We start from the raw sequence: 18,109 nt of genomic DNA, 5'->3' as shown, positions 1-18,109 counted from the left end.
ACACATATATATATATATAAAATTCCCATGGGTACCTTTTTGTCTGTCTTGTTCATGGCATCTTTTTTTGTTTTATGAATGTATTATCTTCTCAAATCTCCCTGAATATAATAGTTACAGTTATTATAAGTGATCTCTGTTTCCTGAATTTTCTGGGATATTTATTCCACTGCACTCTTTTTTTTAGTGCTGCATTCTTCCTCAAATGTCTGAAAATTCTGATTGCCCACTGATATTTAAGAATGAGAAAACAGGCTGCCTGAGAGGCACATCTGCATGTGTGGACTACATTCATTCATTATTTTTTGGTTTGGTGAGAGCAGGTCTTGAGTTCCTGTCAGGCTTGGGACCCCTTCTAAATGCCAAATGAGGCAGGCTTTACTCTTGCCTGTCAAAACTCACGTTAGCTGTCCTAATTCTTTCCAGGTGTTAGTTCTGCTCTCTTAGAGAAAAATTTGCCATTTTTTGCTCAGGTATAAAGGTTGTTTGTGTGCTGTTGTGCAAGAACAAGAGAAAGAAATACGTGAGGAGACCAACAGACCTCCCGTAAACACACTTTTCAGTCTGACTTCCCAGTCCCTCCTGAACACTGTTCCTGGGGTTCAGCCAAACCGGTCAGCCCCTTCCTCTGCTGTTGCTGGTCAGTGTACTTCATATGTTGGGAATTCTTTCTCTCCAGTTCATCAGTGCACATACTTCCATTCATTTTACATTTTGTAGTGTGATGGTCAGTCTTAAGTGTCAACTTGGCCAGGCCATAGGTCCCAGTTATTCAGTCAACACTAATTTAGCAGTTACTGTGAAGGTATTTTGTAGATAAGATTAAAGCTCGTAATTAGTGACTTTAAATAAGGGAGACTATCCTTGATAATCTGGGTGTGTCTCACTCAGCTGCCAGACCATAGGGCAGAGCCAAGACACACTTGAAAAAGAAGATATCTACCTGGGGACTGCAAATGCAGCCCATGTCAGAAAGTTCCAGCCGGCCCTTCTGACAGCCTGGCCTATGGATTTCATATCTGTCTAGCCAGCCCCACAGTCAAGTAAGCAAATTCCTTAAAATACATTTATTAATACACATCTCCTACAATTTCTCTGGTAGGACCTTCACTGATACATCGAGAAATTTATTGAACCCTCTCATCCACTGAGAGACTCTTCTCCCTATGTAGCGTTCCTTACTGCTTATGGATTTATACTACTAAATTTTAATAAGTTATTATAAAGGAAGAAGATATGAACATATATTCTTAGTTTAACACTTGGAGCCAGAAGGCCTGATTCTTTAACCCCTCATTTTTGGATATTTTCCCCCAAATTTTCATTACTACTGTTAATATGGTTAATGTTGCATTGAACATCACTGTATACGAACCTTATACTTCTCAATATTTTTTATGTTAAATTTTTATAAGAGAAATTGCTATATCAAAGGGTACATACTGGCTGGGCATGGTGGTTCACACCTGTAATCCTAGCACATTGGGAGGCTGAGGTGGGAGGATCACTTGAGGCCAGGAGATCAAGATCAGCCTGGGGATCATAGTGAGACTCCATCTCTAAAAGAAAAAAAAAAAAATACAGCTGAGGGTGGTGGTATGTGCCTGGATTCCCAGCTATTCAGGAGCCTGAGGTGGGAGGATTGCTTGATCCCAGGAATTCGAGGCTGCAGTGAGCTATGATCATGATTGTGCCACTGCACTCCAGTCTGGGAGAAAGAACGAGACAAAAACAATAAAAAGGGCAAGTACTTTCTAAAATCTTTTGTTATATATTGCCAAATTGTTCTCCAGGAATTGTATGCCTATTTCTCACGGCCATCTGTAAGATGTGAGAATAGCTATCAGACATTCAGAAGGGCAAAGGGAACTGCAACACCTTCAAAGGAGACTGTCCATCACAAAGGACAGAATTAGAAGATGTCTTATGTTCAGTGGGATGATTGATTTAGAGAAGACTCAGGGGTTACATGAAAGCCACCTTCAATATTTTGCCTCAAAGAAGTAAACTAGGACCAATGAGCAGAATCTAAAGAGATAGTTGGCTTTTTTTTTTTTTTTTTCTGACCAACATAAGGAAGGACATTAAATAAAAAATATTTTTTAAAAAAAACTACAAAAGTATCCCTACATGAAATGGGCCTTCTCATCACTAGGCATGTTCAAACACTTAGCTGATATGCTAGCAAGCATCAAACAGCTGAGACTTTTGACCAAAAGTTTTTCAAAGACAGTTTTCACCCTGAGTTTCTAGGTGTCTGCGTCGTTGTAAAAATCAGTGTGGGTGTGCACACGCATACACCCTTGTTTTGATACATCAAGTTTGTGTTGTTTTTTCCCTCATAAAACTTAAAACCATGATTTCAAAAGAAGACATACACATGGCCAAAAAGCATATTAAAAAAAGCTCAACATCACTGATGAGATACCATTTCACGCCAATCAGAATGGCTATTATTAAAAAGTCAAAAAATAACAGGTGTTGGTGAATTTGTGGAAAAATAGGAACACTTACACACTGTTGGTGGGGTGTAAATTAGTTCAACCATTGTGGAAAACAGTGTGGCAGTTCTTCAAAGACCTAAAAACAGAACTACTATTTGAACCAGCAATCCCATTACTGGGTATATACCCAAAGGAATATAAATCATTCTATCTATATAAATACATAAATCAACCTATCATAAAGACATATGCATGCATATATTCATTTCAGCACTCTTTACAATAGCAAAGACATGGAATCAACATAAATGCCCGTCAGTGGTAGACTGGGTAAAGAAAACGTGGTACATATAAAAAAGAATGAGATCTTGTCCTTTGCAGGAACACGGATGCAGCTGGAGGCCATTATCCTTAGCTAACTAATGCAGGAACAGAAAACCAAATACTACATGTTCTCACTTATAAGTGGGAGCTAACTAATGGGAACACAAGGACAGGGGAACAACACACACTGGGGCCTTTCAGAGGATGGAGGGTGGGAGAAGGAAAAGGTTCAGGAAAATAAGTAATAGGTACTAGGCTTAATACTTGGGTGACTAAATAATCTGTGCAGAAAACCCCCATGACACAAGTTTACCTATATAATGAATCTGCACATGTACCCCTGAATTTAAAACAAAAGTTAAAAAAGAGAAATAAAACTATAGACAGGAAAAAAGGATATAACTTCCTGTAAATATAAGAAGGAAATGACTGCTCAAGCTCAGGTGCCTGTGGAGTTTTAGGTCTGTAAGTTATAAACAATTGTTAAGAACAGCAGCAAATATGAATTAAGGGTTAAATCTGGACCCATGTAACTTTAGTTTAAAGAAAAGTCTCTGTTTCTGTCTCTCTACTTCCCAAATAAAAGATATTCAGAGATTGAGAATGTTACTATTAACGTGTTCCATTCTGGCTTGAACTTTTGTAAAGGATGGTATCACACTGACTCTGCCTAATTCCTCCTAGGTTCTGCTTACAGTCAATCATCATTTTACCATGAGAATAAATAGCTGAAACAATTTGGATTACACAATAACTATAATGCGGTCCTAAAGAATCTGGCCGGCTGGGCATGGTGGCTCATGCCTGTAATTCCAGCACTTTGGGAGGCTGAGACAGGTGGATCACTTGAGATCAGGAGTTCAAGACCAGCCTGACCAACATGGTGAAACCCCATCTCTACTAAAAATACAAAAATAGCCGGGCGTGGTGGTGCATGCCTATAATCCCAGCTATTTGGGAGGCTGAGGCAAGAGAATCTCTTGAACCTGGGAGGTGGAGGTTGCAGTGAGCCAAGGTTGCACCATTGCACTCCAGTATGGGCAACAAAAGTGAAGAAACACCACCAAAAAAAAAAAAAAAAAAAAAAAAAAAAAAAAAAGGAAAAGAATCTGGCCAAATCAAAAAATAATCACATAGCAAAGTTACTTCTATCAGACACTAGAGAAGGTTGTTCCATATTCAGTGATAAGCTTGGGATCCGTTTCTATGTTTTTATTAAAAACAGGTGAAACAAGACAATCAGCTTTTTTACCCATCACCTGTAGAGAAGGTAGCCTTATCTACCGAAAAGTGAGTGACTAGAAGAAGGGTGAGTATTATTTTAGAGGACTAGAATGAAAGTATGAATTGGGATTGTAGAGGGACATCAACCCTTGGAGGCTATTGTGCCTGAATGTGAAACTTAAGTTCGCAAATGGGAACCATCAGTTAGCAACAAATGTCCTTTTAAAGCAAAATTTACAATATGAGCTTGGTAAAATACAGATTGCACAATGTCCCTCGAATAGTGCATTAGAAAAAGCACCAATCTAACAACAACAGATTTTCTCCTACATAGTAAGTTTTGATAGTAGCAACTGGATTTGCATAATGCTGAATGCAAGACAAAAATAAATCACAAAAGAATTAATAGATCAAAATTAATAAGGGAATGCAAAATATACACTTTTGTTTACAAATGTGAATAAAAGCTATTCCAGAAAAAAGAAATGAAAAATGAACATCTGCTATCCTATGAAACATTATTAATATTCACATAAAAATAGATGCTGCTGAATTGTTCAGTATGGAATTTTAATGTAGTTTAATTATTTTCATCTTCAGGCTTTGCACAAGTGCCCTGAAAGGAATCTGTGATTAAAGTTCCCAACAGATTTGGGAATCTAACAGTGGCAAGTGTCCTTGAATAAACAGTTGGTTCTCAGTGGGTTCCATCCACATTCGTGGATTCAACCAACCATTGATACAAAATATCTGGAAAAAAAGTTTCTGTAGTGAACATGTACAGACTTTTTTTCTTGTTTTCATTCCTTAAATAATATAACAACTATTTACATAGTGTTACACTGTATTAGGTAATATAAGGAATCTAGAGATGATTTAAAGTATATGGGAGGATGTGTATTAGGGACTTGAATATTAATGGCTTTTGGTATCCGAGGAAGATCCTGAAACCGATCCCCCATTGATACTGATGGACAACTGTACTATGTCATGGCCTCCAAGGCTACATAATTTTGCAGAAATGAAGAAATTATTTCTTTCCTAGAAATATTTGTTTGAATGACTCTAAAAATTTCAATCTTGCCTAAGTATCAAATGATCAATCTTCAACATTCTAAGACTAGTCATTCTCTGAGTCATAATAAACATGATTTAGTTATGAAAGTTGGAGTATAAGTACCATATACTGTATTTAGGCTTGTGCTCAGATTTGAATGCTGTTTCTCTCACTTGTAAGTTGTATGACCTTGAACGTGCATTGTTTAATTTCTATCACTGTTTTCTTCTACTGTAGAGTAGGAATATTAACACCTACCTGATGGTAATCAACTGGTGTTAGAGTTAAATGAAATTAAAGAGTGCCTTGATTAAGAGCTAGCTAAGAGCAAGCACTCATGTAAGAGTTAATTTCTCTAGATTACACATCCAAATTTGCTATTTATCTTTGACATCTTTTCTCTGCTCAGTGAGTGTTCAGGTTGTTCCAAAGACATAGGACAAAGAAAAAAAAAAAAGAAAGAAAAGGAATGAGGGAAAGGAAGAGAAGGGAAGAAAAGTAAGGGGAAAAGAAAAAGAGGAAGAGAAAAGAAAGAAAAATAAAATAAAATAAAATAAAATACAGTAAAGAAAAAGAACTGACCAGAGTTTTCTGAGCTGGCTAGCAAACTCTCAAAATGTGCTGGGCCAATATTGTCCTCTTACAAAGTCAAAAACCTAAATTATAATCTTTGTTTAAATTCCAACTGATTGTCCCATCTTTCAGTTCTTTATATATGACTACCAGTGCTAAGAAAAAAGACAATAGGGTTCCTGCAAGTGCTCAACACTTTAAAGACTATGGAGTTCAAATGAGTGAGGCTAGGGACATATGGAAGCTGACTGCCATCTTATATTTAACATCCCAGTTTAAATCCCTTATCTTCAGTAGCCTGTCACCAGAGCAATCATTTACACATGGCCCTGTGACAACTTATCAATCATGAAGCAGCTGCAAATTAAATATTTTGGCTGAACACATCCCCTCCTTATGTCAGGACACATTAATTTGAAATAAACATTTTGCTGAGATGTGAAATGAAGCAGATCCATTAAAGGCTACTAGTCATGTGCTTTGATTTATTACTTTCTGATATAATATATGCCGTTATGTAGACACAGTAATAGTTGACCAGTGTGATGGACTCTCTATGAGATGGAAAGGGAATTGGAAAGTACTGGGGGCCTGCTGTGTGCCAAGGACTGTGCTAGACACTTGACATTTTATGTTTCTCTATAAATAATTTATTAGGTAGGCATTCATTCTCAACTTAGAGATGGAAAAATTTAACAACAATCATAGCTGGACAGTGACAATGAGAAGAATAAAAGTCATGTTCAGATTATTTCCTTATATCTACTACATGTGTTCATTTCACAAGTGATAGGACCTTCTTATGTGTTTGTAATGAATTTTATTTCCCTACCCCTAGGTAGTTTCCATGCAGAGTAATGATCACTGCACAGAGGCATTTTTGAAAAGTGATCAAGAAATGCATTTCACCAATTTCAGAAGTCCTTGACAGCACTTGAAGGGTAATCTCTGTCCAGGCAAATGGAGGTAAATATTGCAAGATGCCAGAGTCAAGAGTACTTCCTCAGCATTTATTCCTTCCATGCCCAGGAGATGATTTTATTTCAGATGATCCACGAAGGTCCTGGGACACATACTAGAGAAGTCTATGTGTGTTTATAAGATATCCCATTATCTGGTTTCAAATACCAAATCAGAAGACAGTCATGCAATAGTGTCTAGAAAAGCTTTTGTTATAAAAACTCAAAATACCAATCTATCAAAGATGACTTGATTACATTTTGAATAGTAAGTCACACACAGTCTATTATGTCTGCATATGAATTATAACCTGAGTAATCAAACCAAATGTTCTAGTATTCTTGTATTTTGCCTAAGGTTTGGAGTCCATCAATTCTCTGTCCAGTATATTTTAAATGATAATATTTTCCTTTAAGTTTCTATTTCATTTCATTCAAGGATTCATTTATGCTATTAAACTAATGTTGTAGGAATGGGATGGTATAAAACCCCCTTGTAAGGAGTTAAGGAATGAGTCCAACATCTCAAATCTATGACCTAGCAATGTCCAGTCTTTAAGAAGGGATTTCTGTTCTAGCATCTATCAAAGCTTTTCCTTCCCTGCAATTTAAAACACAATCATTTAAAGGACACCTAGTGCCTTCTTCAAAACAGGCCAATTTTTCCTACTTGTTTTACCCCCTTCTGCTGTGAATCTTCAGTCTATCATATAGCTAAGTTATCAATGTTAATGCAAAATCAAAACTGGACACTGCATAGTATAATAAAAAAAAAAAAAAGAGGTGCCTGTGGCCCACATCCTCCGAAGTTAAAATTCTATTTCTTGACAAGCATCCATTGACAAACTTCTGGACAAGAAAGAAAGAAAGAATAGCCAAGGGGACAGCCGCTCTCTTTTCTTCACATCTATCTATCTCTAAAAGTGGACCACAACTTGTGCTGCATTTTCTGCATGTTTATAAAGCAGGTATTCTTATTTCCATATGCCAATCACCACACAATCACCAAAAAAAAAAAAAAAAAAAAAGCAAGCAAAACTACGAACACAATGGGTGACCCTGATGACTAAGCAATCAATTAACACATTTTGGGGGACCCTCTTATTAAGTATAATCCATGATGCCTGCCCTTTTGTCCACTGGCAATGTACTTGGGGTTATAGGGCATCTGCATAAACTATACCAGAATATAGTTTATCATAAATGTTAAATTTTCTACAGATCAATATCTTAAATTTAGATGAGGGAAAGATACGGAAAATAGAAAAGAGCCTGGATTTTATTGTCCCCAACATTTGGATTTAAATTCCAGTTCCTTTAACTGACTAGCTGTAAAGAAGTTACTGGTACCTCCCTTCCAGGACCCTAACGAGGCTTGGGAGTAGTAATAACTTTCTAGGTGCTGACTCTGTACAGTGGTAACCCTTATATATGTCATTTTTATGTAAGCCTCAGAACACTCCTTTGAAGGCTATACTTTGATTACACTCATTTTACAGAAGAGGAAAATAAGGTAAGTTAAATAACTTGCCCCAGTCACACAACTGATAAACAGCAGAACACAATCAGACTATAAAGTGTGAATCAATATCCACTACACTGGCAAATACAAGCCCCTAGCCCAAGGCCCAAATAATAAGTACTCCACAGATGGTGCCTCTTTAGATGGAGGTGATCGAAAAGACCTCTAGGAGTATAGGATTTCAACTGGATTTTTAAGCATAAGCAGGATTCAAACACATAGTAGTGAGGAGGATGCTGAGAGAGAGAAAACTTGAGTAAATGAGGATTGGCAAAGCACAGTGTATGTCCACAGTGGGTGGATGAAGGACATAGGCCAGGGATATCAAGTGGGGCCCTTTGCATGATGATGGGCAGCTTATTTAATGAAGATTATAAATATATTTCATCATGTTAAATAGGTCACTTTAAAGGAGAGGGAGTTCATACACAACTGACAGATTCATAAGTTCAAGAAAAACTCATTAACGAAAACACTCTTAAATTTAGAGGTTGTTAATTTGACAGTTGATGGGGTTAGAATAAAGCTCTATATCAAGTGAGCATCTCTTCTCCATTATTCCTTCAGCACTATCCTTCAGAAGACCTGCAAAGGTGCAGGCAGCAATTAAAAGCAGAAGGAAGAAAGTACCCTGCATCTTGCATTCTTTGGATCCAGACTAAACCAATCCTGCCTCTTCACGCCACCAGCTCAGCTTGACGAAGCCACATAAATCCCACTATCAAAATCCATTTAAAATATAAAACAAATTCATAGAAGCACAGCATTCAGTCATGCTCCCTTGGCCTAGCTTAGTACCACCACGGGGAGGTTTGAAAGACATTCGTTGACAAATTTGGAGCCAGAGATAGTCAAATCCATTCATAGATTTATCAAGATTATGCAAATGGGGACTAATGCAGTGTTTGACTGTCTCATTCATTGTTTTAGCCAGTGTTTAGTGAGAAATTACAGTGTCAGTAAGTCTGTCTCATTGGCTTTTTCTTCTCCATCTATTGTCCATATGCCTAAAAAGATGGAGAGTCTCAATCCTTGACAGTCCCCTTCAACTTTTACTACTTTATTCCCAAGGCCACCAACCACCACACCTGCCCTTATCTGCAATAATATTTAGATACATTCAGATCGTAGTGTGTACTGCATCTCAGATTGACATGCACACTACTAGATCATTTTAGAGACAGAAAATGCTTCATATTTTTCAGAGATTTGCTTATATGCGAGTTGGAAATATGTAATCATTTCTGCCCTTCATTTCCTACAAATCTAAAATACCAAAGTGAGCTCAACTGTGAGCATGTTTACAGACATTCTGCATATTGTAGTCATTCTTTAAATTCACCCTGTCTAGATGTGTTACAAACATAAGTTGCCCAAATTCAAAGTAATTGACTTTCAGCCAACTGTGACCAAATCGCACACACAAAAAAGAACACACCATGTGTTATAGCACGAAAACTCATCCCAAACCCAGAAGTTTCCACCACAAAAAACTTTTAATAGCCTGCCTTGAAAGCACACGAATATTCTATTATGAATAAGACAATTTATTCACTGGGGCTAGAAGGTGTAAATTTGTCTCACCATACAGATTATTTTTAACAGAATTATTTTCTATATTTGTTATAATGAAAATATTCACAAAATGAACATTTTGCCACCATATTTGTTAAAAAAAAAAAAGCACTTCTTGCTTTTTCAGTATATATTTGGTATTTGCTCAGTGTTTCTTTAACTAAAAGGAGAAAAGAGGCCCTGAGGAAAGAGAGTAGGAAGCACGCATAAATTGTGCTTTTATCTCCACTGAGTATTAAATACCAAAATCCACATTTTAATATATCTGATTATAACATGTATTGGACTACATAATGAGGAATAGCATGAAAAGTAACTATAGATAACAGATGTGTAATAAAGTGTGTCTGTAACCTATGGCTATGAATCCCATTCCTCACACCACTGTCATGTACTGTTATCTTCTAAGTCTCCTTCCACAATAGGGAAATGAAGCCCCATAGCGAGAATGTTACAAACTTGATTAGGGGCCTGATACAAATACATGACATTGTAACTTTTCTTGACCTTAAGAGTACTTGCTTCCTCAGTAAACCTTTCTATTTTAATATTTAGTTGCATGAGAGATAGCCCCACTGTCATAAACTTCTTGACACAGGAGCTATTTTGTGCCTTCAGTGTCTCAGTAATATAAATATTAGATGTACTAAAATCAAACAACAACAAAAACAACAATAAAAAAATGATGATCAAAGCTTCTCAGATGTGCTTAGCCAGCACAAGATAGAATGTTGAAGCTATGGAATAGTTTCAGTTACCTTGCATTCAATGGAAATAAAAATTCAAGACACTTTTTTAGATGGCTTTGACCTCTGAGTTGTACTAAATAGTTGTACATTTCAGCACTGTTTACACAGGTAATAAACTATAATTATTGAGTTGGGGGGATAAATACATTGCTGTGGAATAAGCTACAATCTGGTCTCTACATCAATAAAAATACCTTTTCACTTGTGATAGTTATTTTCTTGGCTTGAAAGGTCATCATTTGCTTGAATAAATAGGCGAAGAGGAAGCTTTTCAAGCTGTGTTTCTAAGGAAAATGAGACCTGAATTGGAGGAGACATGTATGGTAATGAGAAAGTGTGATGATGAGTTGTGTGTAACTGCAGGCAAACGCCTTCCTCCTTGGATGAAAATTTAATGATGGGTTACGTTTCCAGTGGGAAAGTAATAACTTAGGTATGTAAAGTTGTACACTCCAAAAATGAAATTATTTTCTGTTTTAAAAGATAACCCCAAAGCTATATACCTGTGATTTTGCCTGTCACTGTCATTAAGTGAGCACCTAAAATGCACTTTGAACATTTCACTCTCTGAATTACTTTCTGGCCCTTATGATCTGTCAGGGAATGCAAGTGGCATGACGGGCACGTGGATCAGATTTCTTGGCTCCTTGGAAGTTTTGGGAAACTACTCTGGGTTGGTGAAGGAAAACTGGAATGAGATGCAGTAGCTGTTACTTTTCCCATTGTATGTCTGTGTTTAAGAGAATATATTTTATCTCTTTGAGGTATAATTCTACTTCTTTTTCCATTAGTCCCATCATGGAAGAGGTGCGCTGTCAGATGAGTGGACATTGTGCATACACATTACACACCTAACTGCGTGATGCCTCAGATGTGTGCACGGTCAATATATGATAACTGTGTCAGTGCGTTAGCTCATGACATCATGTTCATTTTCTATGTAGTATCTAACACAAATACTACATCCTGGTGGCATGAAACCCACCGTATAGATGGCTAATCAGAACCATAAATATGTGCTTATGATATAAACTTGAATAAAGCAACAAAATACAATACAGACTTTGATATTTCATATATCTATGCCAAATATTTAAAAGTTAGTACTCCTTCCACATCCAGTAGTTGTATTTCTATATTTTATATGACAAGAAACCCCAAATGAGGTAATGAGATGAATAAGCTATCTGCATATAAATCCTCTTGACTTAAGCAAAATAATCAATATCTGGTCTATGTAGTGCCAAAATGATTAGTTTAACCTGAAATATCACTTTTCACTGGTTTGTTTTGAAATCATGGCAGAGAGAATAATAGCTAAATGATACTTATCAGTTAAAAATAGAAGACCATCAGATTAAGAGAACCAGCCCCTGCCAAAGAGGTCACTTCTGTTTTCTGTGTGCTGAATACTCAATTTATGTATTGATCTTTTTTTTTACTTATATATCTTTGCTGCAAGCTAACGAACAAAATTATCAATGCTGTACAAATATGTTTGTGTTGTGTGTGTATACATATATACACATATATGCATTCTATGCATTATGTATGTATTACATACACATAAACACAGAGCATTTTTCTACTGTCACTGTCCTGGGAAGCAGCTCTTAAATGCATCTAGCAGCTTCTTGCTTGGATGGGTCGTCTTCTAGCATCCTTGCTGTCATATGCCACTGTGAAGTGCATTGTAATTAGCTGCACATTTTATGTCATGGAGCTGCACTACCCAGTGATAACAGGTTAGGGCTGTCAGTTCAAGTAGCAAGAATGTGAAAGGATATTAAGTGAAAGGATGACAACACAATGGGAATACTTCAGATCCCAGAGTCATTCAAAGTTTGGCCCTCTGTCAAGCAACAGGCTACCTTTGCCATGGAATCTATTTCCAGGATCACCTGGCCTGCTTCTCACCCCTTACCAATATGTGCATACAGAGAAATTTATTCTTAGGCTTGAGTTTTGGAGAAGCCTCTAAAATTATACATAGAAGTCTCCTGGAATCACAAGCCCTGATTCCACTTATATTTCTGACTACAAGTGAAGACTTCATTTCAGAACTGTTGGATGGTGTCAAATATTAATGCTAATGTTTAGCTATTTAAAGTTGTTCAAAAATTAGACATCTCCCATTTCCCTAGAATAGCATGCCTCTAGATGCAGAAATATAGTTTAAAACAGATCAACTTTTGGAACATGCATATAGGAAAACCAATGAAAAGGCACATTAAGAAAAAAATTTAAAAAGAGAGATCGATTTCAAAAAAAAAAAAGAGAGAGAGAGAGATCTAGAGACAAGATACATTATTTTATTCAGATTCCTAGAAATTATATATGGTAGAAAATATAGAATATTTTCACTCTGAGCAAAATAGTTTAGTTATTGGGGCAAGGCATATATGTGTGAAATCAGTGTTTGTCTCTGCTACCCAAAACTTCTTTCCCCTAAACTATAACTGCTGAACAATTTCTAGGTAAGTAAATATTAAAGGACTTGTAGAAAGTGACTTAGTGCTTAACCTTTCATATTTCCCCATATACGAAGATCATTTCAATTAGAAAAGTATGCAGAATAATTTGGCATAGAAATGCCTACTTCTGTTAAAAACAAACTCTACCCTCCAAATCCATCTACTCATATTTAATTGTTTTCAGATTCTAACTCTGTGGTTTGTAATTTTCTTAACACAAAGTTTATTAAACCAAAGATAGAAATAATTGTCTTCTATTACGCTATGTGACTAACGATTTGTTTAGTTTTGTTATTATCATTACTTATGTTTTTACCTCCTGCAGAAAAATGTAAGAAAGAGTTTATTAACATCAATAGAAAGTAAACATATGATGAGACACTATTCTCCCAGAACTGATGATCATTTTACAACAATGCAATTTCTTAGCCAAATAGACTAAAATCTATTGGTATGAATGGCTACCAGTTCTGTTTCCACAGTGCTTTGGCTAGCACTTGCCTGAGACGAAGTGCCAAAAATAAATAAATTATAAATGTATTAAACCAATGATTAAATAATACCTGCTAGCATACATGCTCTTACAATGTATTAAACATATAATAAAAAGGAGAGACTGCTTTAGAGAATGGTCTTTATCAGTAAAAATTCTGCTAAGGCACATCAAGGTTTAATTAAAACATCAAAATGTGGGAAGAGACACAATTTGACAGATAAATGTGAATATCATGGCACTGTCACTGAGCTTTTCTAATGAGATTAGATTTCTCCTTTAATTGACATTTCTAACTGAGGCACAGATAAGACAGATTTAATGGGAGCAGTTTTATATAGCTGGACCCTAGCTAGATGAAGGAGTGTTTGACATTTAAATATCATAAATGATATATTATACACGCCCATCTCATACTGTCAATATTAAGAAGGATAAGCAGATACTTTAAATATACAAGGCAGAGACTAGGAAAAGTAATGTAAATAATCCTTATAACAATTCTGTTGCATCAAACAAACCTTCATGAAATACCTTCCATTCAATGCACGTACGGTGTTGTATAGAAAAAGAAAAAGTCTCCCGTAAAATACCTAAAGGTAATTAATTTATTGTTTATAAAAATGAATGGGAGCATATAAAGTTGCTTCTGAAAATGTGTCAACGATTTTCTTTTTCAGGTGACACTAATAAGATGTTTTTCTGGAATTATTTTCACTTGGTACTAACAAAAGACATGGGAAAAATCCATCAACTGATGCAAGGTTGCATCATGATCAAGACAAAAGAAATAAACCCATCATTTATTTAAAAATATCAATACAAGAGCTTCTTTCTTTATTGGCCTTTAATGAGGTTTCCACCATGAATTCATCTTAAGCACTTTAGCTTAATGAAAAAAATGTGCTATTATGAAGTCTCTTTTGTATCAGGTCTATAATCCAGGTACTGCAGCTCCAGGATCTATGGCATAGTCCACTGCGTTCAGTTTCCTAAGACTCACTGGTGGCCTTTGGAGTCAAAATCATTCTCTTACATTTGTCCAGTTTATAGCCGGAGCTCCTCTGATAATTCTGCACGTATCAAGCAATCATTGTGTTTCTACAAATCTTGAAATATAACTGCATAGGAACAAAAGATGAACTAAACACAGATGAGGAATAAAACATTTAGCTTCAGGAGGCAAGATTTTACAGAGCTTGGTGAATATAAAGAGAAAATAAAAGATATAGAGACTGTATGCCTTAAATAATTATTATGCCCCCTAAATATTTATGCACAAACATAATTTCAATGTGTTCGGTATGTATTTGTGGCTACAAAAGCATATATACATTTATAAATATATATAGGTCTGAATATGGACAGACATCCTCAACATCCGGACTGAGACCTGAGTACTAGTTAATATTTGAGAGAAGAAAAATAATTAGTAAGTTTATGAATTGTGTTTGATTAGCTCCCTCCATATCTATGATGTGTTCACTATGGTCCAGGCACCAAGATAAATAAAACATTTCCTTGGCTTCCAGCAGCTGAGTCTGTGGAATAGATAACAATATAGCCAAACAATCACATGAAACAGACCCATGACTTTGCCCAGGTAGTCAGCGCAGACTTTGCACTGGGGGTAATGCTTCAACAGAATACTAAACAGTGAGGAAGTATTTTTCACACAGATGGTGTAAAAAAGAAAGGACAAAACAAGATTTCTAGATGAGGCATGAGAGAACAAGCTCTGTTCAATAAATGGCCATAAGTTTAGCAAACCCAGACTTAGTGGTTGAAGAATTGGGCTATGTAGACTTGCTGCAGGGAAAATGGGGAGGTGGGAGTAATGGAAGAGGCTGTTGAGCTCCAGATTTCCACTCCAGAGCTTAAGCAAAGCAGCCCAGTTTTATTCATTTTCCATATGAGGCTTTAAATCAGATTTTCTTTGAAGAAATAATCTGTTGCTAAGAAAATACATTTTATAATTATTTCATTAAAAAGCAGTCTAGGTTAATGAAGGACCTTGCATGCCCATCCTTGTCAATCGAGGACAGAAAGTCCAATGAAAGATGTAATGAAGTGAGTGATAGGATCAGTTTGCTTTTTGGGAAGGTAAGTACAGTAGCAGGAGGGTAGAAAATGGTTTACAGTGGGAATGAAGAGACATAAGCTAAGAGATTATGAGAGCCTGTAACTGAGGAAACTGGAATGGAGAGAAGGTATTCACAAGCATTTGAATGTAGTGGATGGGAGAGAAATAACAGTCTACACCAATTTCCCAGATTTGACAAAGGTGATTGGTTGCAAACAGGCTTCATAAGGACTTATCTAACAAAGTATTCTTATCATGATCAACGTAAAGCATAGTTTTGTAGTTAGTTATTTCCGATGTTTATGTATCAAACCAATGCAAACAAAATTAATGTGATCAAGCACTCTTCCTCTTCGAGCGAAAACTGTGGAGAACCCCCATAACCACAGTCCACGATTTCAACTAGGCAAAGAAAACAAATATCTATATGGCACGTTTTGAGGATTTTAGGAAAAAATAACTTATGATGCTAAGTAGCTTCGCCCCACTTTACAGATTTTAAAACTGAAGGCCTGAAAACTTATAATTTGTCCAGTGTCCCATAACGAGTCAGTGGTGAAGTCAGCATTCCCAGATGTTTATGTGGCTCCAAAGCCTTCATGCTCTTTCTCACCCACCCACATGCTCCTAGTGCCTCCCCAATGTTTTCCATCAAGCCGGGATTCCAGAAATGACTTTTTATTTAATTTCCTGGACATTTAAATATTCCTGAAGTGGGAAGAAAAATGTATCCATGGCTGGAAGGGAAGCCAGATGGCAGGTTAGCCCCTCGTGCCAGTGTTTTTCACAAGTTGGTCCATGGCAGCCCATATAACCAAGAACTGTGATCTAACCTCTTAGGAGTATGATGGTTTCAAAACTTCCCTCAGTTGTGCTAGTACACTGTTTACACCTCTGTTGAAATCTAGTTTACCATACTTGTGTGATGAAAGTGCCCTCTTCCCTCTAACCCCAGATTGGAATGCACTAAAGGGTCCTCCAGGGTACAGGTACATGAGTGCCTGAGCACCCAGCCTCAAATGACACTTAGTTTAAATCCATCCTCTTTACTCTCCCTCAGAGCAGTCTGGGGATCTCAGAGGGCTTACAAATATGCAGGGAGATTGCCAGGTTCCACATATCCATATTGCAGGATTGGGCTGCGCTACAACATCTTTTTGGGTTGAGTCAAGGGATTGCTGACCAGGTGGTGATGACATGGTGGCGTAACAAGGCTAGGCTCCTAGATGCCATCAAGAAGTGCAGAAAATGATTGAGAGGCCAAGGACTGTGTGGCAGACTGTTTGTGCGAGTTGTCCCCCAGAGAGAGGTGCTGGGATGGGTTCAAGGTCTTTCATAGCAGCCAGCTCTCATCCACACACACTGGCATCATGCAGGCACCAAATCTGTCTTGAATGGATGGGATGGGATGGGGCTCAGGGTCCCTTTCTTTACATCCTAGAGTGGCCTTCCACTTCCCCCCTTTGCCTTCCTTTCCCATGTTGCTACCACCTCTGCTTCTAGGCTTGAAACAGGATCTTTGTGGTCTTGGTACCCCTATTTCTTATGATGCCCAAGGTCCCTTGCCAGACTAATGCTCTTCAGACCAGGGCCAAGTCTCTTGGATCCTTTGGTCCCATGGTTGGATCCCAGCACATACCAGATCCTTAAATGTTTGATGAATGAATGTGTGATGCATACCTCAAAGAACAATCTGCTGCGTGCAACACCGTTGCCACAGTAACCAGCAGGTACTTCTGTGAAAGAAGGTGGCTACAGGGGCAGGAAGCTAGGGAAGAGCAGCATTCAAGTGAGTTCCTCCTACTAAAACAAAAGGGAAGCACATCAAAAAGACCAGAAAGCAGCTGCAGGGGCTTGCTAAGGATAAACTGTCTTTGGCTCTGCCTTGGGCAATTACTTTGGGGCTGAGGTTTAAAGCATGGGTGGTGGTGAGGGATGAGAAACAGGAGAGTAAATGAAAGGATCCCAATATGCTAGTGTGAATGTTTCCATGTTACTACTTTACACGAAGAAGATGTATAGCTGCTGGGGGCTGGGGTGGTTAGGAATGCCTGGTCTCAGTCTCTTGGGGTGAGGCAAACAGGGATGTGGCAGTGGGCTTTAAACAAGCCTGCTCAGAGATTTTAAAGGAGATACTCAAGTCTCATTGTTAATTAATTAACTAGCTCAGACATCAGCGCACTTTAGCTGTTATATTAGGACACTAGGATGTTAGCATTCTATAAATGCTATTGATGCTTGGAACCCAGAGACAAGTGTTGGCCCTACCTAGACCACCTTATAAGGAAACATGTTGGTACCTGAAGACTGTATTGCCACGTGGAACTGAAATAAGAATAGTAGAATTTTGCTGAGGCAAGCCAGATAGATGAGGGTGTGGTGACTCAGTGAGCAGAGCCAAGGCACTAATTCCCGTGGTTCCTACAAGAGTGACTTATTTCTTCTATGACCAGCTCAGGAAATACATGTAATTTTCCTATCATCTCCACACCCAGGGTGAGGTTGGGGTTGACATTTTAATGCACTGTTTTGTAAATAACAAAAGCATCTGTCTGAAATTTTGCTGTCTTTGTTCTCTGTGAGATATTCCTCATACTTTAAGGGCTGCATCAATAGTTGGATTGAAAAGAAA

At 37.4% G+C, this 18,109-nt stretch overlaps 1 protein-coding gene and 1 long non-coding RNA gene across 2 annotated transcripts in view; both read right to left on the bottom strand.

Annotated features, from left to right (window-relative positions):
* Window positions 1-18,109, bottom strand: part of HS6ST3 (heparan sulfate 6-O-sulfotransferase 3) — a 746,570-nt gene that overhangs the window by 139,223 nt on the left and 589,238 nt on the right. The gene's annotated exons all lie outside the window — the stretch shown is intronic.
* The window catches only part of LOC103879411, a 67,486-nt gene continuing 63,600 nt past the window's right edge, over window positions 14,224-18,109 (bottom strand). The window contains exon 3 of the long non-coding RNA XR_640005.4: window positions 14,224-14,515. This is a non-coding gene — a long non-coding RNA (uncharacterized LOC103879411). The remainder of the gene's footprint in view (window positions 14,516-18,109) is intronic.

Source organism: Papio anubis, chromosome 15 (assembly GCF_008728515.1).
Source record: "Papio anubis isolate 15944 chromosome 15, Panubis1.0, whole genome shotgun sequence".
NCBI lineage: Eukaryota > Metazoa > Chordata > Mammalia > Primates > Cercopithecidae > Papio > Papio anubis.
The sequence above is the reverse complement of the archived record's forward strand: the minus strand, read 5'-3'. Positions and strand labels throughout refer to the sequence as shown.